General features: G+C 37.7%; 1 protein-coding gene and 1 long non-coding RNA gene across 6 annotated transcripts in view; one reads left to right on the forward strand and one right to left on the reverse strand.

Moving 5' to 3' along the window:
* Positions 1-24,515, reverse strand: LOC123275797 (uncharacterized). Its single transcript, XR_006511878.2, has 5 exons — positions 21,283-24,515; positions 14,470-14,594; positions 14,115-14,229; positions 10,126-10,241; positions 1-5,234 (listed from the first exon to the last, which is right to left on the reverse strand). It is a non-coding gene; the product is annotated as an uncharacterized lncRNA (long non-coding RNA).
* The window catches only part of CPQ (carboxypeptidase Q), a 460,617-nt gene that overhangs the window by 387,733 nt on the left and 47,906 nt on the right, over positions 1-24,978 (forward strand). The gene's annotated exons all lie outside the window — the stretch shown is intronic.

Below are 24,978 nucleotides of genomic sequence, written 5' to 3' on the forward strand. Positions count from 1 at the left end.
AGATGAAAATGTATTCCTTATATACTGCTACCAATTTAGAATAAAATTTCTATTTTAACATGCCACAATGGACACGGGTAGGCCAGTTAATGCATGGAAACCCTAGGCTCTTGTCCACAAGGTATAATCTGATGATTTCCAAAGTTGGGATAATAATACTCATTTGTATTGGTTTACCTGTCTACCTTCTTCTAAATTATAAGTTCTTCACTTTTAGAGATTCTGATGTATTGATTCTGGGGTTGGGTCTAGAAATCTGGTTTCTCTTTAAACAAGTGTCTTTGGTGATTGTAGCACAAGTGATCTCAAGACCAAAATTTGAGAAATAGGGTAGAAGGTAATTATTGCTACTAATATCCTTCTAAGCTCTAGAGCAGTGCTAGGAAATGTTCTCTGACTCAAATAATTCCCTACCCAAATACCATGGTAACTGAAATTTTACCATTAGAAATTTATTCTTCGAGGGTAGGTACTTCCTGCTAATTATTTTCTTCCTAAAGCAAAGACTTCTGTAAGAGGTTGGAGATAAACTAATTTACCCTTATCAGTGATTTATCAGGTTGACTTTTTTTTTTTTTTTTTTTTGGTGAGGAAGAGTGTCCCTGAACTAACATCTGTTGCTGATCCTTCTCTTTTTGCTTGAGGACATTTGTTGCTGAGCTAACATCTGTGCCAATCTTCTGTTGTTTTTATGTGTGATGCTGCCACAGCATGGCTTGATGAGCGGTGCTAGGTCTGAACCAGGGATCCAAAGCTGCAAACCCTGGGCCACTGAAGCAGAGGATGCAAGCTTAACCACTACACCACTGGGCTGGCCCCTATCAGGTTGATATTTTTAAGACAAGTCCTGGGCAGGGATGAAATTATATAATAGGAGTAGGCCTGGGAGGTTATAGGACTAGAAAGTGCAATAGTCTTATGGAAGACAAATTTATACTGCTTGACAAATTTGCTCCAGACTGGCCATGGGAAAGGGTAGTTGATGATATTAAGCGTCTATGACCTGAGAGTGTTCCCTCAACACCATTATTATCCATAATCAAAAACATTGTTAAAGGATCCATTTGCAAATTGTTCCATATTTGTATTATGCAAAAAGGAAGTCCAACTTTTGAATAGTTTTAACATTACTGTTTCCAGAACCATTTCTGTGGCAATAAAACATTTCACAAGTTAAAAAAAAAGTGTATTTCTAGATCCACCCTACTCCAGCTATTTTTTTTTCAGCCTGCAAAGTAGATTTCAACAACAGCATACTACAGGGATTTAGGATTTTTAAAAAGCTTATTCTTGAGATATTTTAGATTTTTTAAAGCATATTTTAGATTGTAATGTTTATGATAGTCTTTCCTAACTAAAAATAGAAGAAGCTTTCCTTTATTCTAATACAAGGGCCCAAATGCTCTCCAATGGTTTGTGTACATTTTAACCATATTTGAAATATCTTAAAACAACATTTCCATTTATAGTGCTGTGCATCATCTAGCAGATCCAAGTTCTCTACATCTATGTGATTTGTAATGATGATCAAGGTCGAGGGGAAGACAGTTTTCCCTGTAGGTTGTATAAAATGATTTGTTTGAATTTTAGATTTTTCCTGAGCTTTAAATTTTTCAGTAGGAATCTTCTTAAAATTTGAGAAAAGCTAAATAAGTTTGCTGAGTGGTCAATGTAAGGAAAAGACTGACAGACTGTGGGTGAATTAGAGTGGAGACTGGGGATGGTTAAAGGGCAGGTGAGGAGCCGAAGCCAAAGGCAGAAGGAGAACAAAAAAGCATGTACTCCCTCCTTCCAGGCATTTCTTGCTTTTGTTGCACTGGGTACTAGCTTTATTCTTTCCGTGGAGATATTCCATAAAAATGGTTCTGTTTGGAATTAACAAGTTGGTTTTATTGTCTTCACAAAGGTGAGGATGCCTTTCCCTCTTGCCATGGTAGAGTGGGGAATTTGACCCTATTATGGCTGGTTAGAATTAATATAAGTTACAATTTAGTGAGCTCCTGTTATTTATCAGACACTGAGTCTTTTCACACTGTCTTTTTTTATGCCGTACAACCATCCTAAAAGGTAGGTACAATTATCACTATTTTGCAGATGAAGAAACAGACTCAGAGGGACTCGATGACTTGTCCAAGGCTCTCCTGCTCTTAAGTACAGAGGTCACCCTGAGAACAGGCCACTTTGGTTTCAAGGCTGGTGGCCCTTTTCCCACAATATGCAACAACACAGGGGAGTCGGGAATGCTGAGATGGACTTCCAAATCTATGGCAGTGTCTGAAATGTTTATCTTACTCAGCTCTTGCTTATGCAAAGGATTTCAGTTCATTCCTGCTCCGGAATAATTTGCCCCAGGGGAAAGGAGTTTGTTATTGTAAATAACTACTTACTTCTTCTCACATTCTTTGTTCCACTCCCCTCTACCTCTGTAGATCAGTCGGTAGTTCATTTAGACTGCAACTGATGTTTCCTGGAATTCTTTTTTATTTCCTTTAGAGTATTGCAAGATGGAAACAAATTATTGCTGTTTTTTCCTATTATTATTGAGCTATCTTTTGATATTTCAAGTTTGGGCTATTCCTGGAACAAATAATGGAACTGCTTATGTTATAACTCTCATTACCTATTGAAAATCTCAGGAACTTTATCTCAAAAAGAAAATAAAAATATAACAGTTGTTTACCTTGTATTCTTAAAGATATGGCAAATTATGAGTTAAACCTAAAGAAAGGATTCAAAATAATAATTAAGCTTTGATTTAAATAACTGCTCATCTAACTTTTGAAAAATTAATGAGAAATAATATTTCCAAACTCCAGCCTTCCTTTCTTCTTTCTCTTTTTCTTTCCTTTCTTCCATTGATTCAATAAATATTTACTGAGTCCCTACCATGTCCATGGCCTATCAAATCGCTATAGTCTGATGACTAGGCCTCAATGTTTTTAATGTTACATGTATACTCAATATTGAAATACTAATTTAGAGCACAGATAGAATTAAAATTCAACATGATTTTCATTAGTTATAGAAGCCAAATAGATAAATTTATGAAAGGATCCTTTTTGGAGACCAGAGATGATGTCCTTCATCCATCTAGATGATGTCCATAACAGACAGGATAACTATCAACATAAATAAGGCTTTGGGGAGAAAAAAAGTTAAAAAACATAAGTATCTTAGATGTATTTTCCACATAAACTCTCTATTTCAGATGTCTGTATACTCCAGGCTCCTCCCATTTCTATTCCTTCCATACTCCTTATTCTTCCCCTACAAATTTTACATGCTCTTTAAGGCTCATTCTATTTTCATCAGTGTCCATGAATCCTCCTTAACAGCCCCTGGTGCTCTATTGCTTTTCCAAATTTCTAAAATACTTTTGTAGCCTGCAAGCTGGCACTTGAATTACACTAACATTGTTCTTGGGTTACTAGGAGTTTATGTGCGCCCTACCTCCTATACCCAGTGATCAGTTCTTTGAGGTTAAGGTCGATTATTTCTGCTTCTTTGCCTCCTCTGTATCTCTGAGTTTAATTCTGGGAAACATTTAAATTTTTGTAAATCTGACAGAGAAGAAACAAAAACATAGAAGTAATTATTTTCTCAACAAGCTTTAGGTCCCTCAGCTTAAGAGTATGGAACAAATAAAGGACGCTGAGGAAAGAGACATAGAGATAGAAAAAATATTGGAAGGCTGATATAAATTGGAGAGACTAGAGTGACTAGGATTGTTTCTCTTAAAAGAGTAAAGACTGACAGAAGTATTTCCTAGTACTTGAATGATTCTCATACAGAAAATGGTAAGCAGTTGTCACCTGACTCTTTCAGAGCGTGACATGCGGTCGTCTAAGAGGGATTCAGGTTAGTCTCCATTCACTCCAGATAGCAGGGAGGTTTCACCTGATTCTCCCTTTGTGAGTTGCAGGGTAGAATTCAGAATATTCATTCTAAATATGTGAGTAATGAGATATAATCCATGGTTCTCCAATATCCTTACATGCATCCTTCTTGAACATCTTCTTTCTTTACAAACTCTTCCATAAAATAAACGTTGATGAAAAAAATTAGATACACTCTTAATATGACCTGAAGGTGTGAGCCCACCCTTATTCCATATCTACCAATAAGAGTTTCCTTCTCTGTTTCAGAATCTGAGAGTCAACCTTTTTATGATATTGTTGGCATGTGGTAGACAGAGAGCTGGAAAGAATTAGAGTTTGTGTTCTGGTTTCACAGATTCTAACTGCATGTGCTATCTTAGGCAAATGATGTAATTTTTCTCAACCTCACTCATTTATTATTAAGCATTCTTATTAATCATATACTATATAGCATGGGGAATCAGTAGTAAAGAAGATAGACACAATTCGTACTCTCACAGACTATAGTACAGTCTAGTGAGTGAGATTTGGTTATCTCATATGCAAAATGGGTATGGTAATCACCAAGCCCCCACATGTGTTCCTCCTCTTCTTCTGTCTCCTATCTCATTGATTGGCCCCACCATCCAGAAACCACTCAGTCATCCAGGACGTACAACCAAGTGGTCTCCAAGTCCTGTTTACTCCAAATCACTTCAATTTCTTAAACTCAGTCACTCCCCTCCGACCCCACAGACCTTGTCTCAACAGTAGTCACTGATTTTCCTATGGTAGCCTCCTACTAACAACCCAACCTGCCTTCTTAGTCCCTTTCATCTAATTGGCTCACTGCTTCCGAAGTGAACTTTCTAAAAATCTATCAATTGGGATGATTTTGGCTGCAAAATAAAACAGAAGACTCAACTTAGAATGACAATAAGGGGATTTTTTAATCCACTTAAAAGAACTCTGGAGCGGGTGGTTACAGAATGCTTAATTTAGTCATCAACCACACCAAGGACCTTGTTCTTTATGTTTTGCCACTTTACCATCCACAGCATGTTGACTTTTGTCTTCAGGCTTGTCCCCTCATGGTCCCAATTGTCTGCAGTTGTTCCACACAACAAATTCTTACAAATTGTGCAATAGTGGAAGAGAGAATGTCCATAATGGAAAACCCTTTTTAACACTGAGAATATCTCATCCAGATGCACCAAAGCAGATTTTTCCTAAACCTTATTGGCCAAAATTGTAACGTGTCCATGGCTAAATCAGGCAGTGGCAGTGGAGTGGAATTACCAAGACTGGCTGATATTGATCAAATTTTACTTCCTGGGCCTGGAGTGGGTCCCAGTCTCCACTGAAAAATATAGCCTCCTGAAAGATAAGAAAAATTGAGATTCTTTAGGAAGAATATGAGGATTTCATTGGTAAGCAACTAAGAGTAATTGCAATACCTGATCATTTCTCCTCCTTGCTTAAAATCCTTCAATGTCTGCCCATTGTCTTCAGAGTATCATCTCTTTACTTAGCATGGAATTCAAGGCTTTTCTTGTTCCACCCTCTGGCTGATGTGCAGCCTCCTTTCTCATGACTCCTCCACTCCTTTCATCTGTCATTCATATATGTCTCATTCATTGAAGTTCCAAGTGCACCCTGGGCTCTCACACTTCCTTGCCATTGGACCTGCCATTCTGTCTTCTTCACCAGCTAATTCCTACTCATCCATGGTTCAGCTCCTTGTTCTCATCCTCTCACAAGCCTTCTTTGATGCCCAGTGGTATGGGTAAGTGTACCTTTAATATGCTCCCATAACACCCTAGTCACCTCTCCTCGGGGCACTTACCCTTTTCTCACCATTGTGATTGATCGTGAATTCCTCAGAATTCCCAGAACCAGAGAAGAAGTTCCTGGCCTTTGACAAAATGTCCATGAATCAAATGCTGAATAAGTAGGGTTTGGGTTTTTAGGGAGAGTCAGATCATGTGAGAGAGGTTTATGAACTGTAATCCCCATAACCATAATCTATAGTTACTTTAGTAATAATTTTGCTTCATTGAGCTGTCCTCTTTCCTTACGTATTGAATTGTTTTTAAAATCACACTTTAATTTATTTCATCTTTTTGTGGTAGTTCAGACTCCATATTGAAGTACCAAATATGCAGATTACTCAGAATTTCACATATTTTCCATCTTGCTTATTTCTGTCTAATACCTCATATGGCATGAAGCAGAACTAAATTAAAACTTTCCATTTCTACATTTCCAAAGGCCTTTCTTATAAAATGTTCCAAGAAAGGAGAAGATCAGGACGCAAGTAGAAATGGTATTGTAAAGTGAATTGAAGGCTCCGCCTCCAGACCCGGGACTCATATGTTTTCCAGTCACCAGATGGAATAGTGCAACCCAGCAGTTCCATGTCCCCTGCTGTCCCTAATTAAAAGATGCCTCCTTTATGGTGAAAACATTCTGTGTCAGTGATGTTTGGAGAGATTGATGCTGCATGGTGAGCAGACCTGACCCATTGGGAACATGAAAAGAGCACTCTCTGGTTTGAGACGCTAGCCCTCAAACAGCCAGGCAGTTTCATTCAATCAACAGGCATGTCTTGAGTGCCTACTATAAACTGGTACTCTAGACACTGAGGACAGAACATGAAAAAGACCTACCAGGTCTCTGCTTTTGTGGAGTCTACATTGTAGTGGGGAAGGGGAAAGGTCAGTGGGAAGAACAGACTATAACAAAGAAATCAAGAATGGAGAAAATTATTAGAGAGTGATAGGGATAATACAGGAAACTACAGCAAGTGGCTGCCTCTTAGCTCTCACTCAGGTGAGTCAGAGCTCTTGCTTTAATATTCCTCGGCTGCTATATGCTAGATAGGTATGTATAACATCCACAGCAATACTACACCATTGAAAATTGCTCATCAGGATGGCTAATAAACTTCCTCTGCTCTTCCCCTTTGCAGCAGACCTGCTTCAACTTGACAGAAGCCATTCTATGTCTTGACCAAAGCCCTCTAGTATGACTGACTACAGCCCAGAAGGAGAAGAGGGCCTTGTTTATACTATTGGGCAGTTAGTCATGCACTACCTTATGAAGTCTCTTCTATTGTTGTCTTGAACTGCTATTTAAAACACACACTTTCACTTTAAAGTTAGTATACCTTGTATTTTATCTCCTTAACCATAGTGAGGACCGAGAGAGTATTTTATTCATGCTTATATACTCAAAATACCTATTATTACCTGGCACATAATAGATATTCAGTAAATATTTGCTGATTAGATATATTGATTTGAAGACGAACAGAAGAAAAGTTAAGTCACAGTGAAAAGAAGTTTTTGGTACAGCACCAAGATAAATAGCACATGTAGAAAAACTGCAGGAGCTCAAGGATGAAAGACAGGAAAGACCTGGAAGAAGTGAGCTTGAGCTGGATATTGAGGGATTATGTAGTATTGGAATGGACAGAAGGGGTAGGAAAAGGCATTCCTGGTGACAGAAATAATATGAACAAAGGCAAGTGTCCGCATTAGGGATGGTTAGGAGAATGACTTCACTGGGCAGAGGATTCATCTTGGAGAGCAGTGGGTGGTAAGAATAGTTGAGTATCTCTGGGTCAGATGAAGAAGAGGCATAAATTTCAGATGAAAAACTCTTGTAGTTGATGCAAAGTCACCAGAAGTCTTCAGCAGAAGAGGGACTTGATGAGAGGAGTGTTTTAGAAGGGAGTCTGTATAGCTCATGCCAGGGTAGGAGGCTCAAAGTGAGAGGACCCAGAGTGCAAAGGGAGCTTGAGGAAGTGGCACAAGATTAGAAACAATTATATTAGAAAATCAGAGGATAACACTAAATTATTGTTCTATTTTCTGCACTATCATGACCCAAAAAACACTATGACTTAAATTTCTCTATCTACTCTTTCCCATGCCTTCTAGAAAAGTTTTACTTCTCTAACTGCCCCTTTCAGGCTTTCAAGGTTAGTTCTTCTGGGTTCCCCTTCCTATGCACTTAACTTCCCATCGGTTTCACATAATACTTTACAAATACTCTAATTGACTCCTTATATGACACTTCATTCAACAGATAGCTATATTATATATGTTATGGAGGATACAAAAATAAGATATGGCCCCTTTTCTCTGGGAGCTCACAATCAAGGACTGACTGTGATTTGGTTTACTTAATAATCATGAAAACAGAAAGGAAGACTTCATCATAGAAAATTAAATAAAGTTATATTGACATTTTTTCAGAAAAAAATCTAAAATTACTTGAAAACCAGTAAAGTACAAGGAAGTAGGATTTCAAAACAACTTTACTTTTTGTCAGCTCTGTGAAATTTGTCTATCCCTACTTTGAGGGTTGGAGACTGTAAAATTCAGTGTGGCCTATTTTATTATATGATATGATTTCAAAGTACGGTTTTAAAAATATTTTATTACAGAAGATTTCAAACATATACAAAAGTAGAGAGAAGAGTCTAATGAACTCCCATGTACTCATCACTCAGCTTCGAGAATTTTTTATTCATGGGCAGTCTCATTTCATCCATACCCCAATCACTTTCCTACATCCAGATTATTTTGAAGCAAATGCCCAACATCATATCATTTCATCTGTAAATATTTTAATTTATATCTCTAAAAGGTAAGGACTCTTTTTTATATATGTACATAACTACAATACTATTATCCCTCATAAAAATATTTTACAATAAATTTTTAATATCACATCCAATATATGGCCAGTTCTCATATTTTTAATTATCTCCAAACTGTTTTCTCCCCCCTCACAGTTTTTTTTTGTTTAAATCAGGATTCTAATAAGGTTCAAACAGCGCAATTGGTTGATGTGGTTGATGTCTCTTAAGTCTCTTTTAATCCATATGTTCTTCCTTCATCTTTCCTCTTTCTTGCCACTTATTTGTTATAGAAATCAAATAATTTGTCTCGTGGGATTTCCTACAGTCAGGATTTAGGTCATTCCATTCCCATGGAATCATTTAACATGATTTCTATTCCTTAAGTTTCCTGTGAATTGGTAGTTAAATCTAGAGCCTTGATCTGATTCAAGTTTGGTTTTCCTTTACTTTTTTTTGGCAAGAATACTAATTAAGTGTCTCTCTTTACTTCCATTAGGAGTAATGTCTAGCTGTCTCTCTTTTTATGATGTTAGCCGTCATTGAAGATTATTGCCTAGATCCATTGTTTCATTAGGGGTTGCAAAATGGTAACTTTGATTATTAGTTGAAATAATTCTATAAAAAAGAACTTTCCCCTCATTGACTATCTGGTTACCCTGAGGTACTTTTCTGTAAGAAAGATAGGATAAATGTTTCATTCTTTCCCTTTTTTAACCTACTTTAAAGTGATTAGTTGGTTCCTTAGTATCTCCAAAGATAGCTAATTGGGTTATTTTTTACTATCATTATTAACTAATGGATTTAAATATATAGATGTGCTTCATTCTGTTGCAGTAATTATGCTTCTTAATGCTCAAATTTTCCCTTCTTTGGCCAGTGAGAGGATCTGTAAGCTAGTTCCTGAGTCCTTTTGACATGACCCTTGTGGTCACTGATAGTGTCCTAGAATTCTGATATGACAAAATGTTGGTAATCTTGTAGATTTCCTGCCCCAGATCTGGAATCAGCTATTTCTCCAAGGAGCCCAGTTTCCTTCTACTAGGTCATGGTATTTAGAGGCCACAGTCTGAACATTAAGTGTGCTTATTGCTGCTGGGTTGGTTATTATTTCTATGTCTTTTCAGTGGATAGAACTAGGAAATACATTTTTTCTCTAAAAAAATATTATGAATTATATGATATTTCCACTTCAAGTTCAGGAATACAAAGTTGTACTTTACCTCACTGATGTTATATCTATATCTTCTTTTTCCCTTGCCAATAATCCTTGCTCTTAACGCAATAATATAACCACTCATCTGCTTTATCCCACAATACACACACAATAGTCTCAGAATAACAATACCACGCAAACAACAGCAGCATGATTATTGAAAACAGTTTGTATATTGTAGGTTTTTTTGTCTTTATATGCATATTCCACTAGAGATGTATAAATTTCTGTTAACCTATAAGGCAAATTACTCTGAATGTAAGATCATTTTCATCTTTCATATTTTTATCTTAAAACCTGAAACTACTGATTTCTAAAATGTTTAAATGCTTGTTTATAGTTTCCTTTATAAAATGAGAAAGAGGTTGCAGATAGGAATAATTATGAGACATTAAAATAATTACCTTGGAGAGTCATAGTTGGATCCTCAGGACATACGATTGCCTATTCTTTCTTCTTAGACTTGACTTCAGACAATTTCACAATTTTAGTTATTCATTCAAGAGATAGCTGGTAAACGCTATATGACATTCAGATAAGACGAATAAAGAAGGAATTTAACATGTATTGAGTGCCTACTATGTGTCAAGTATTATTCTAGCTGCATTACATACATTGTCTCACATAATTTCATAAGAACTTTTTGAAGTATACATTATTATTCTGTAACCAGTTTTCAGATAAAGCAATTGGGGCTCAGGGAGTTTCCTTTGTCCAAAGTCACAAAGCTATTAAGTAGAGAAACCAGAATTAACATATTGGTCTGTTTTATTCCAATGTCATATGTAAGGTACATTCCCTATCCTCAAGAAGTTAATGGAGGGTTTAGACATGGGAAGAACAAAGTGTAACTGAAGTTCAGGCAAGAGAGGCATTAAATTGTGTGGGACATGACAAAAGAGGTAACATTTCACCTAATTTTCAAGAAAGAATAGAATTTTGTTGCATGCAGGGAGAGTGCATTCCATGTGAAAAGATGGGAATGAGCAAAATTCCATAGGTAAGAAAGTGCAATGGTTTCTTGAAATGATGAGTAGTCTGGCTTGGCCAAAGTTTAGTTCAATATATGGAAATAGTCAGAGTTAAAATTGAAAAGGTTGCCTAGGACCCCAGTTGGGACCTGAATGCCATTCTGAGGATTTGGAATAACAAGAAACTTTTGAAGGTTTTGAACAGGTGTGAGACATGATGAGGCTCAACCCCAGCCACTGGGCAGGCTCTGTCCACCCCCATCCTCCTCCTTTGCGAGACTCAAGATAAAACCTAGCTTCACAGATCCACACATCTCCTGGATTGTTCTGCATGTCTTCTAGCAATTTCTTGCTAAGGTTATAGCAAGAAATACAGCAAACGTGTTTTTTTGATATTTTGCTACTTGATGTTTTGCCAAATTAAATCTTCCAGTTGGAGAGACATAGAGTAGTCCTGTGAAACATTGCACTGTGATCGGCAGTGGTTGTTCTGGAATTCTCAGATATCAACAATGACGTCTGACTGTAATTGGACATAATCTGTTTATTGAACCTTCTTTGAGTCAAATAAGTCTCAGAGTATTGTGACAGCTCATCAATTTCTTATAAGAGCTCTGCGAAAATATGTGTATCAATTTAATTACTTTAACAAGTATGGGATTAGAAACAACAGGAAAAACATCACAATTCAAGAAATTTTGGTAAAATTGAATTCAAATTGATTAAGGACTTTTTACTAAGGAAATGAGTTATATCTCAATTGTATGCAATAGACTTCTTAGTTTGGGTAATTTCATTGGCTTAAGATCCTCCCTTTGCTCAGTATTAAAGTTCAAAAATGACCACTTAACCTAATATTCTTTTCTTTTTTGTGTGTGAGGAAGATTAGCCCTGAGCTAACTACTGCTGCCAATCCTCCTCTTTTTACTGAGGAAGACTGGCCCTTAGCTAACATCCATGCCCATCTTCCTCTACTTTATACTTGGGACGCCTACCACAGCATGACTTTTGCCAAGCGGTGCCATGTCCACACCGGGATCCGAACCGGCGAACCCCGGGCCACCGAGAAGCAGAACGTGCGCACTTAACCGCTGCACCACCAGGCTGGCCCCTAACCTAATATTCTTGTACATTCTCCTCATGGGGATTTCTAACATAGTGAATTAAGTCTCCCTATTATCCCATTTTTATAAGTGTGAGATTGCATAATTCATGATAACTAAACTTTCTTTTACAGTATGACGTTTGCTATCTTAATTGTTTTTCCAGTTTATAATGCTTAAATCAAATTTAGTTGAGCTCTGTGAAATCTATTAGTTATGGATCTTTTGAGAGCAGAGAGAGCTGTTGCCTATACTAGGACTAGTTATTAACTATGTCCTTAGTATTCTTCCTTCCTTGCTTCCTTCTTCTTTCTTTTGGTTGTAATGGCTGAAATAGTCTCCTGGCAAGTGAGAGAACAGAATCTTATGTAGAGATAGGGCATGGCCTTCGTCAATACCCAAAACTATCCAGTTTGGGGAGGTTTAAACCTAAGTAGAAATGTTTGCTGGATATGTCTTTACAAAATCCATGTTTTTGCAGAAATAGTTCATTAATTATTGTTAATGTCATATTTAAAGAATGAAGCTACTCATAGATATTGTTTTAATATCTTTAGTCAGCACTATACTGCAAAGCTCAGTACAGAATAGAGCCATTTCCCAAATGGGTCAGTGATTCCACACTTACTATTCCTGAAAGAAGATTTTATCTGAGATATACTGATTATTGTAGTCACTTGGCATGCTAGTTTCAATTGCCCCGCCATAACTTTAATTTTTCATTTTGTGCTAGTGTGGGCCCACTCAGAACCCATATAAACCCAAGATATGTGTTTAGGTTACAGTTGTGGTTCACACCCTTGACTGCACTTTAAAATCACCTGGGCAGCCTTTAAAAATATATCAATAGTGGGGCCTCACTCCCAAAGCTTCAGATTTAGTTGATCTGGCTGCAGGACCACAATAGTTGCACAAGTCTAGGGAGCACCATTTACCAAGAACATATTCATCCGCTAGGACCCCCAACCACACAGAGCACAAGTCCATTGTATTCTATGTGAATAGTGCCTGCTGTACTTGTGCAAACTTGGAGGCCTAGAGAGAGGGCCTGAGCACACCTCTTTTCAGAAGGTCCCCAGGTGATTCCAATATACAGCCAAACTTGAGAACCATTTTGGGGTATAAAATAGCGTAGACATTAAGAGTATGGAGAAGCCATGTAGAAATGGATTCAAAATCTCACTCTACTGTTCCATAGCTGCGTGCCCTTAGGAAAGTCATTTAACCTCTTGGAACCTCAATTTCTTCATAAATAAAATGGTGATAATAATACTTGCCTCATAAAATTATTTGAAGAAAAAATAAAGACAATCTAAGTGAAATGCTTGGCACAAAGTTAACGCTCAATAAGCCACTATTATTATTTCAGGTATTAAATCAAGATTTCTGTATTATTTCAGACTCCTTCACTACTAAGTGACAGAAATCCAACTCAGACTACCTGAAGCAAAAATGGGGAATTTAAGCAAGCCAAAAGCAGGCTAGGGTTGGATTTGGTTTCACAGATTCTGGTGTTTGAATGCTCTTAGGACACATATTCTCTCTCTCTGGTTCTTATTCCAACTTCTTTCATGGTGCCTTTGTTCTCTCAAGCCAGCTGTTCCCTTAGGGGCTAACCTATGAGCATAGGCAGCTCAAGACAGCTTTACAGCCTCTTAAGCACAGAAGAGCCCAGTAATTCATCCCATCCAACTCGGGAAAATCACGGTGGCCCAACCTGGCTCATGTGTCCATCCCTGTGGTCAAGATGTTTAGTCCTTAAAATGAGGAGAAGAGGTAGTGTGCAGAGGAACACAGTATCCACCTTTATTTTCATTGTTGAAACCTGATTCAAAATATATAAAATACATAAAACCTCTACCACTCTAGGATCTATTAGCAGATACAGAAGGACAGCCGTAAAGTCCCAGAAGCAATAAAGAAACTCCTGAATTTAAAACACCTAGTCTCCCTGCTCTGCATGACCTGTACACGACAGTCACCCCTAAGATGAACTTAGGACAAGAAAAGCATTCCTTAACTTCTCTGATCCAGTTTACCTGAGGCACTCAGGTTGATAGGCAGATGAGGAGTTGGACACGTTGATGCCAGCCTCCCAGGATTCTGCATGATCTAAAGCCTGAAGCCTTCTCTCCTCCCACTCCCACTCCATAGTCTCTCCTTAGCCCTACAAATGGGAAAACTTAGCAGAGTTATCTATAGGAACACATTTTACAGCTACTCTGCTGAGTATGTTATCCAAGAAGAAGGCAATGAGGAAGAACAATCACAAAAGGCCCTGAGACACCCTTTAACATTTGAATTGTTCTAGCCACTTACCTAATACTTGTGGTGGAGAGGCAGCAAGTGTCATGAAAGAGGAACAGCACTCATCTCTTTAGAACAGTGTGCTTTTGAAAAGTCATTTAACTTCTCGAAGCTTCAGTTTCCTGATCTGTAAAATGAGGGCAATAATATTTCACAGGTCTATTGTGAGAATTGAATGTATTTGATAAGTGATAATGTATTTGAAAGTCAATTACACTCTATACGGTTCATCTTCACTAAGTGGTTCCAGGATTTGGGGGACAGTTTTATATTTTAAAAATTACTGAAGAGGCCTTGCTATGAATATGCCTCTCATGTTCACAAAGATTATTGCTATTCACTGCCCTTTGGGTCTTAGCACACTTACTTTGTGGTTACACGAGCGAGTGATGGAGCTGCTGGCATTCACCTCAAGTCACCCTGCTATTTTACTGGTTTAGTGGCATCATTTAGGAAAGCGCCTGACTTACTTCATCCTAAAACAGCATAACACTTCAGAGAAGGAAGCAAAGAAAAAAAGTCACATATTAATAACATTACCGGCTCTTCTATGTCGAATGATGCTTCTGGGGATTTTGAGGCCTCTTTGCAGTTCCTATTCAGCCAAAGTAAATTGATTATGGGTTGATGGGAGTTGGTGGGAGGATTATATGAGTGAATGTGTAAAAGCCAACTGGCTCATGGCTAAGGACACAGATGGCATTCTAACTGACTCTCACCGGCGACATCAAATTCTAGATTATATGCTATGGACTGACTAGTGATTCTCTCTTGGCAAGGATCCTCATCCCAGACAGTGATATTAAAATAGTATGCATCAAAAAATATATATAGTATGTATTTTCTCTGACCTGAAAATGGGGGAATTACCATTCTAAGCCTCTTCTGGTGTTAAGACTCTATAACCAAAAGCCCATATTTTCCAAGAAGTGAAAATTGCTTTCAATGTAAAACAGGAGTATTTTGAATGAAGGAGTTGTCTACTCATGAACTTCTACCTTTTAGGAGCAAGAGATGAAATAGCACGGAATTGCCTATATCAAACAAACATGAATAAAGGCTAGCTATGGATTTTAAATTGTTCAAAAGATTGGTACTTCACCATCACTAAGATGTAGGGAGCAAATTGATGAGAATATCTTGGCACTGAAGGAATATATTTTCTTAATTTTTTATAACATCTGGTCTTGGTACCAATTTTGTTTCAATTTCTGCTAATTATAACTATGCGAAAGCCTGATTTATACAGTTTAAGTATCCCCTGGCAACATGATCTTGTGCTTCTCTCTTTCATTTCCTCCTTACCCCTCCCCTATTTTTTTTCTTGAGAGAATCAGGAAAAGGTTTCCTGTTTCTTAACTGTTGAATCTATTTATGAAAATTTGAACTAAACAGTTTATCACAATTAAGCAGGATGCCTCATTCATCAAACCTTCATTTTTCTAAGACTCCCATCCTGTCAGTTGCTGAAAAGCATGTGTTAAGTGGAAGCTGTGTTTGTCTATTGGCGTGCCACATCTGTTGACGATTACAGAGGCACATACCATTCATATCGTGGCATGTGCTTCCCTGTGCCTCGGGTCACAGGCCCTCAGGGACATTTACAAAGTCTGTGCTTTTTAACTGACCTGGAACCAAAGAGCTTAATTTTGCTTGAGAATGTGTTTATGTACCTTGTAAAGGAACTAGTTATTCCCTTTTGCTTTCCCTTATTATGGGGTGTGTGTGTGTCTGCACCAAGGAAGAACCATGCCAGGTAATAAGCTTTAAGACTTTCTTCTACATAACCATCAACCTTTCTTGTAAATTGCTGCTTTTATTTTTTATTCTTTCTTTTGCTAATAGCATATTTCTTGGCTTCTCTTGGATTTTGTCTGTTTTTCTAATACTACTTAATTCTGATTTTATTTGCTCATGTTCTTAGCCAAGATTTGGGTCAGATTTTTTTTTAAAAAATATGGTCTATGTAATTATAAGTGATTGAGACCCTCCCTGGAGTTTGGCCCTCTTTCTTTGGGATCTCTTCCTGATCTGTAAGCATATAGCATTTTTCATTCTATGAGCCATATTATTCAGAAAGTATCTAGAACCTAGAAAAGTGGAGCTGAATCTACAAGTGATGTACCCAGATATTTATCTCTCTAATTTTAACATCTAGAATATTTGGCAATATCAAAAATATTGACCTTTTTTTCCTGCTTTTCATTCCAATATTTAACATTGGGTATACATGACTATAGTAACATTAATTTTTTTTTCACTTAAAAAGGAAGTACCGCTTTTGGACACTGTGAGAACTCATCAATATTATGAACAATTAAATGAAATCTAGGAGAGGAGCTGCCTGAAGTAGTTATTTATATGGCTGAAAGAAAAACTAGGAGGGAAAGAAGTTGAGACTGAAGTTAAAGTCAGTGGTAGCTTCATCCATGGTGGTTAATGGTGTTTCTTAATCTTTAAATATCAAGTGTATTGTAATGCTTAATTGTCCTTGATATCTAAATGAATTACCACCATACTGAAGAAAAGAGGTGACCTATAAATTCTTTGGTGTTTACTGAAGAAGAGCAGCTTGAGGAGCTTTGAGAATTCTACAGAAGAGAAGAAGCTGTAAGATTCTAGGCTACTACGTCCTTGAAATGGGGAAAACAGGAAGCACGAGCATGCCTCTTCTCCAGCATTAAATTTTGCATTGGTTTGCTATTAAATTCAAGGATACGTGAAGGAACCAATTTTAATTGCTTGGCACTTAAAAAACTTGCTCTACTCTTCAGTGAATTCGAAATATTTTGAGAATTTGATTGCATTTTGATCCATGCAAATTTACCTGTAATAAATATTTGCTGTACACCGAAATAATCTGTCATTTAAATGCAACTATACAATGCTTAGAGGGGAAAGGGAAGCTAACATTTATTGAAGACCTACGTGGTGCTAAATGTAGTACATTCTTGATTTTGTCCACTCTTCTTAATGTCCATTATGAGTAGATATTGCTGTTTCTGTTTTACACATGAGGAAGCTGAGGCTAAGAGCAGCTTGGAGCACTTACCTAACCTAGTATGAGGTGCAATGCAGATCTGAAACCGGCTCTGTTTGACTGCAAACCTGTTTTCCTCCTCTGCTGTCTTTACATCCCTGGGATTATGTTGAAAACAGTGAAGAGTGGCAGCTTCTTAGTTCATACAGGCTTTACAATCAGCGCAGCCTGATTCACCAAAGACATACACCCAGCCTCACACCACAAATCCACTTGAGGCCTGATTTATCTGGATTTGTGTCTAAATTATCCCATATATCAAATAATGCTGGATCTTTTATCCAGTTTCTTCTTTGTAGCCAGCTTAAAGTGTCTCAAAACTCTCTTTGTCCCAGAGGAATACTAAGAATGTCATCTTATGTTAATCAAGTATATGCTTGCTGTCTCATATTAATTAAATTTATGGTACCTAAATCAAGAATCCTTCAGCTTGGCTTTTGAAGTACGCTGTATCACTGGCATGGGAAGAGCCCATTTTGAGATTTTCTTACACAAAAGGAAAGAGAGCTCCCCAAACATAGGAGGAATCGTCCTTCTAAGGAAGTTTTTAATAAACCTCATTATTTGACAATTAGTCAAATGTCTAGAATACAGCATTCCTTCATTATTCATTTTTCCACTTCTGGTTATGTTTTAAGGCTCTTTTGATGTTGTTTGCCCCCCAGGTGTTGGTAAATGACCATGACTGCTAATAGGCTGGCTTCCACAGGCGCCTGCTAACAACTGCCTTATAAATATTCAACAGGGGCATTCTGTGCAAAGGGCTGGAGAATTAGGTGAACTGCCAAGTCTTTCCACATCTAATATCTATGATAATGGCTGCAAATTACACAGGACAGAAGGAATGGACTTGCACTGTGAAAAAATGGAGGGGACTCAAGACAGCCTGTGGCTCCTGGCTCAGGCAAGCAGCTGCCTCTCTGAGTACACCTCTCCTGGGTGCTGGCCGCTGGCCGCGCGGTCTCGAGCCTCACCCCGGCCAACAGCAGGCCTTCCTCAGCAAGTCCTCACCACCCCAAAGAGTAGCGGGCTTTTCTCTTTATTTTAATCTTTTGTTATAATGGTAATTAGCATTACATCCTGAATAGTAAATTAAGAAATCCAAAACAGAATTTTAAATTTAAAAAGCTTTTTCTCTAGGAATCCAGTTGCATTAATTTTGTGGACTGAAGGTAAGCTAAATTAGCCAAGTTTGTGAATTCATTACCTCGTTCTAATCCTCAACATCACAAATGCAAAAAGCTGTCATTAAATTTGAGGACTGAAAAGAACTGAGATTTCTCAAGATGCATGTTGAAAGATGAATTTGAAAAGATCTCACTAAAAAACACAAAAAGTTATTACTAATGTGGGATATTTTATATTCATAGTCTGTACATGGTTTAAAAAATGCCTATTTGCAGTACCTGGTTCAAAAAGAAATTATGCTTTTAGAGCACTTGATCAAATTTTAAATTGAAATACTTATAGTTATTATTTTGTTCTGGTGATATACAAGCACAGTTTATAAGATAATATTGGAAACTTCTTTTGTCGTCGAAGGATATTTGACTTTCAGTTATTAAACATTTTACATCCAAACCGAAGTTAAAAACAAAGAGGAAAAAAGAGACAAAATGAGATTTTTTTCCACCCATTTTTTTCATAATATGATTTCAAAAGAGAAAGCACTTACTTCTTTGACAATATTTCACACTTTGTGTTTTCCCTAAAAATATTGATAGTGAAGAAGAAACGGTAGTGATGAAAGCAGTGGTAATAAATTTCATGAAGGTATAGTTAATTTTCACCAAACTAGTTACCACGCTGGTAGTGGGGCAAAAGTGTAAATATTTCATCTTTGATTAATGGAATTCTAATTTTATAAATAGCTATATACCTTGATATATACATCTGTAGCACATTTTAAACATCTGTTCAAGATGACCATTTGGGAAAAGGAAGCTAAAAGGTTCATTGGCTTCACCTAATACCTGTTGTGTGGTTGTATAGACTGCATTCAAGTCCCAAGTGAGACTTTGTAAAGAGGAATTTTATACAATTTGCTTACCTTATTATAAACTGTATAACCTAGAATGGCTTTTTAAAAACGAGAATGTGATTTCTCTGAGTTTTCAAATGTTATACAATTGTTCAAGACCCGAAACTTAGCAGTTTCAACAGTGGAAATGAGAATAATTGAGATTAAATGCTAGAGGCTAATGGTTCTCTTAGCTCCATTATTACAGGACCTCTCACTCTCTTGTGTTTATTAGTTTATGAAAGATTTTTGCATTCAGAACCTAAGGCCTGGTTTTTAAAATGCTACTTTGGGGTAACAGACTGGTTTGTAGCATTATTTTTTTCAAGCTTGATTAATCTTACCCACAGATAGCTTAAAGGACAGCTTGATTAAAACTACTACATATGCAGGAAATAGATTGCCTTAGCTTAGCTATAAAGCTTAGCTATAAAATATGAAGTCCAAGCTGTGTTTAAAATAGCTTTCATAGGTAACCCTTCAACTAAGAAAATAATAATTTATAGTATTACCACTCCCAAAATACCTAGGCAGCCATTGCTATTAGAAAATTGCATTGCTTCTATCTACCCTTGTTGTATGTTGGCTTCTTTTCTAAAAGCACCTAGAAAGCAAAAGGCCTAGAAGCAATTTTAATGATCCAGGATATAGTCCTTAGTCTCCCCTTCAATCAAGACAAGACCTAAGGCCACCGATTCTGCTAACATCAGAATAGTCTGCTAGTTTCTTTTCATCTGCTATTAGTACAGGGTCCCTCCCTGCCCCCCACCTCCCCCCACCCATGTTACAAGAGGATCTGAAAAAACTCTGGATCCCTTTCTGCTAGAGATCTGTTTATTTTTAATCAGTAAGAACAAAGAGGGCCCCTTCTGAAATTTTTGCTTGGTGACTCCTGAATTAAATATTTGTCACTTTTTTCTTCTCAACACTACCCCTTATGTGTATTGAACTCAACTTAGCATGGGAGTTGGGGGGTGTTGATCCTTTCTTTAACTTTGAGCGGCCTTTGCAAACACTTACCATGGACTAGTAGTATTCAAACAATGTAATTAAGAATCTCTTGTAAAGCTTGTTAAAAGTGTAAATTCCTGAGTCTCATACCCAGAAACACTAATGTACTAAGTCTGGGGTGGGACCCCGAATCTTCGTTTTTCTTAAGTTCTCCTGATGATTAAGATATATGGCCTCTGGGAACCATGCTTTGATGAACAGGATGGGTTCTGAGTCCTTCCTCATGTGTTCACACAATAACTACCTATTGGAACCACCTAAGAATTACGTCATCTGGGCAGTGTTTTCCCAGGTTTATTAATGTTCTCAGGTTCAGAACCAAAGGGATAACAACTAGGCTACTTGGCATGAACAGCAGTTTGGTGGCTACTAAGAGTGCTCTGGAGTGGAAAGAACTGGGTGAGTTCCAGCACCCTGCTGATGAAGCTTTGGCAGTGTTGAGCGACTTACTTCCATGACTCAGTTTTCTAGTGTATGAGTGGAGATAATCATCTTTGCCTTCTACCCACGTAATACCAATCCTCTGACAAATGTTGAGGTACAACTTGTAAAAATAAACTAATTTCTTCATGATAGTGTAATTATATAAGTAACAGATTTCCAGAAACCAAACACAGAAAACCCAGCATTTTCCTTACGTTTTATAATAATTTCCCTCAGTTTTAGATGATGGTTTGTAAAACCACTTCCTCAGAGACTTTCCCCATAACGTTCTACTTTACCTTCATCCTGTCTCAATTCATTTCTATAAAGATATTGAGATGGCAGATCACATGTCACGTTTCTAAACCACCCTCTAACTGGTGCCCTTAGAAATCTTACATTTCCCACACTCAGAACCTAGGAAGTCAACCATATTTGACTCTCAGAAAATAACAAACAGCTGCTGAGCTAGCCTGGGATAGTGTATGGGTTAAAACGTCGGGTTAAACCACCAAAGCCTTCCCAATCATGAGTCAGTGTGTGGGTGCCTCTATATAAGACTTCATGCAAGGGAGAAGTTGCTGATCAGGAGAAAGCTCTCAAGTGGTTCTTGGGAATTGGAGTTTTTGAAAAGAAGCATCCTTGCCCACCCTCAGTAGAGAAACCTCTCTCATTGTTTTACCCACCTCATCCTTTCCAAACAGTATGTGCACTTCACATCAGAGCAGTGTATGGCAAGAGCCCCTGCAGTCTCTGCTTTGTTGAAGACCAGGAAGATACCTATGATTGAACAAGACAGATTTCTAGCTTTTTGCAATGAGGGAGTACACACAACATGAGGAACCATGAGGTATCTCAGTCAAGGATGTTAGAAAAGACTTGCAGGATCTGGGTTTGGGTTAGGGGAAGGTTTGGGGAGGGTCCAAGGAAGGAGAGGTTTGCTCTAGATTGGGCGCACTCTGGAAAGAGGACAATTCTATGACTGACTATCTTAAAAAATCTTATCTATAGGGAGGGCAGACCAGATGATGACTAAAGTTGTAATGGGTAAAGAAGCAGCGGTCGCTCATATTACTCAGAAAAGGGGGATGTTTAGTGTTTTGTGGTTTGTGCAGTGACTTTGTTTTCATCTGGGCTTGCACAAAATTATGAAGTGGCTTGTTGTGACTCAGTTCATCACAGTCACAGAATGCCCTTGTCTGATGCTGGTGTTGTGTGAGATTTTTTATGCGTCCAGCAGGAGAACAAGATGGGCTGGCTTCTTTAACAGCCCGGGCACCTACCTGTGTCATCCCAGGCCCTGTATGTCAGGGGTTGCTTTCTTTTTCAGATTAAATGTCTTTGTAGTATAAAATCAGTTTTAGAGCAGTGTGACTTTTTTTTCATGAACATTTCAGCTTCATTTTGTAGATGCTGTTTTCCTAATTAATCTTCAGCTTTGCCATTGTTTATTTATGATCACTTTATCTGATCTGGACTTGCATGTCCCTAGCATTTAGGGACTTATGCATTAGGGACATTAAGGGATTTAGGAACAGTAAGAAGAGTGAAGAGAGGCTCCTCCCCATGAAGCAGTGGGTCAGTAGGGAAATTATAAGAAAGAGCAAAGGAAATGAAATGGTTGCCAAAGTCTACTCAAGTGAGGAATGGGTGCATGGAGGGATTGATGAATATAAACTGTCAGGCCCATCTGAACTTCATATCACCCCAGATAAGCTGCAATTATCATGAATACCTCTAGAAGCAATAATCAGCAAAACACCTTTCCTACCATTTTATAATTTATGTACATATGTACATACATATGTATGTATTGTACCTGGTGTTGACACATAATACTGAAATTATGGGATGCTACAATTATGGGAAAAAGCAACTTACTTTCCAGGAGGTTTTCTTGCTTCATAACTAATGGGAAAACAGGTAGGATGAAAACTCAGTAGAAAATTGCATGAAACATTTAGTTTTAATACCCATTGCCTTTGAAATCTGTCAGAAATCTCTTGTCAGCTATGGTTGTCCTCAGAATCATAAGGTTTAAAGCCTACAAAATGTTCATTTTCATATGAACATGGAATGGAGTCAAGGTGTGGGGGAATACTTTTCTTTTCCAACAGGTACTTTTGCAGAAACATTCAGTAGAGAGGGATCCTTCCTCAAGAGGTGTGGGAAAGAACCCAGTTGTGCCACATGAGAGGCATAGATAACTATAGAGATTGAGTTCACACTTAATGTTATTACTCTTGGCACAGAGGACAGTGGCCTCTCTTCCTTTCTGTATTCTCTGTAAGGACTAAGCCTACTGAAAAGTGAAACCACCAATCAGAATATAAAATCTTTAAGGGAAACCATCTGCCTGCTATTTCTTTCTCTTCTACTTTAAGTCTAAAGTCTTGTCATAGCCAATACCTAGAGTCTCTGGCACTATAAGCTATGAGGCTTCACAAACAGAGGTAGGGAATGCCCTTCCATCTCCTGTTGGAGTGTGCAAAAGCCTGCTTACTCTTTTTTTCTTTTCTTAGAATCAACATTCTGAGAAGAACAAAAATATTCTCTGATAACTCTTATAAAACACTTTTGTGCTTGGCTTTCCAAGGATTGAGAATTGGACACATAATTCTCCACTCATTTCTCAAGTGTCAAGAGAGAATTGAGTTTAAAGGCTCCAATTCCCTTGCAGGTTACACTGTCTTTCTAGATGAATTAGTATTCAACAAGGCTTTGGGAAACTCTCAGATGATTTGCAGGTTTGCAGATTATTCAGACTCATATTGAAATTTCAGCCTGAGGAAGTCACTAAACAGTTCATGAGCATGAACTTTTTCCCCAGATATCTGGACATCTTGGATCCATTCATTCATCTGCCTTCTTTACCTCATCTATACCTCCTTTGTCAAGGACTACTTGAGAAAGTCACAGACACACTAATTTGGTGCCACTGCAAATTGATGGCCTCCACCCTTAACTGGATCCTTGATGAGGCCTCGTATTCCTGCTACATATCCTCAGTCAGTTCTTCACCCACACTATCACCACTGACCTCGTTCTCCCATCCTCCATTTCCTCCATTGACCAGCAAAGGGCAGTCCATTATCCATCCATTCCCACTATTCCTTTTGGGTACGATAGAATATGTATCCCTCTTCTTATCCAGGGCTGTGTTCTGGGTCCTGTACCCTGTTACCCCCTCAAGCACCTCAAACTGGCAAATTAATTCTATCCTATCACTTCAATTCTCTCTTTTCACTAAAGTTTTCCCTTCAGAATATAAAATTTTCTCAGGTCTTTTCCATTTAAAAAAATATGTAAACACCTTCATGCAACTCCGTGAACTTTCCTTTCTTTGCAGTCAAGCTTGTCTCTTCCCACTCATTCCTTTTCACACTGCCTGAAATTCTACCTGAAGCAGACCACCAAGACTACACTTCCAAGGACTCAAATGTCTTCCTTTTGGGCAAATCAAATGGACCCATTCTAGTCCTTTCCTTTCTTGATCTTTCTGAAGCACTGGCTCAGTTGAGCACATCTTGAAACTCTTTACTTCCTTAGCTTCTGTGCGCTTCTCTTCCCCAGTTCTGCATCTCCCTCTTCCCCATTCCTTTTTAGGTTCCTCTCCTTGTGCGTGTCTCTTAAGTGTTAGTATGTGCTAAAGTATCATCCTTGGACTCTTCTTTTCTTATTCAGTTCACTTGTCCTAGATGATAACTCTATAGATTTCGAAATCTATATCTTCAGGTGTTAAAATCGGTGTAGCCAACTTGGATGCCCAAAGCTGAACTTCTATCTCCCTTTTACTCCAATCCATCTCTAGGAGTAGCAAATTATCATCCTAGTCACTCAAACCTGAAAGCGTTGCATTCACTTAGACCTTTCTTCCGCATTCAGCCCTCTCCATTCAATCAATCCCCAATTTCTACTTACCTTTTAAGGCTCATCTCAGATAATAACTTCTTGATATCCTCACTCAGGAAATGTTAGCGATCATTATTGTTGCTGTTTTTGTTCGTAGGCCTCCATTTAGTATCTAAGGCTATTTGGTACCCCTCCTCTGTATTCTTATAGTAAACCTATAACATTGTGTTAATCATACTATTATATATATAATATAATATAATATAATATAATATAATATAATATAATATAATATAATATAATTGGCTACTTGTTTTTCTCACCACCTAGTTCTGAACTTCAACCATTTTACTTTACTCACCCATTTTGCTTCACTTACTTAAATTACCTGCCTGGACCCTAAAAGCATTTGAGTTTGCTATCCTTGTTTAAAACAACAAAGATCACCAACAATTTTCTAGTGAAATTATGGTGGTGGTGGTGGTGATGAAGATTACATTTATTGAGTTCTTACTATATACTAGGCACTT

This window comes from Equus asinus, chromosome 12 (assembly GCF_041296235.1).
Source record: "Equus asinus isolate D_3611 breed Donkey chromosome 12, EquAss-T2T_v2, whole genome shotgun sequence".
Classification (NCBI taxonomy): Eukaryota; Metazoa; Chordata; class Mammalia; order Perissodactyla; family Equidae; genus Equus; species Equus asinus.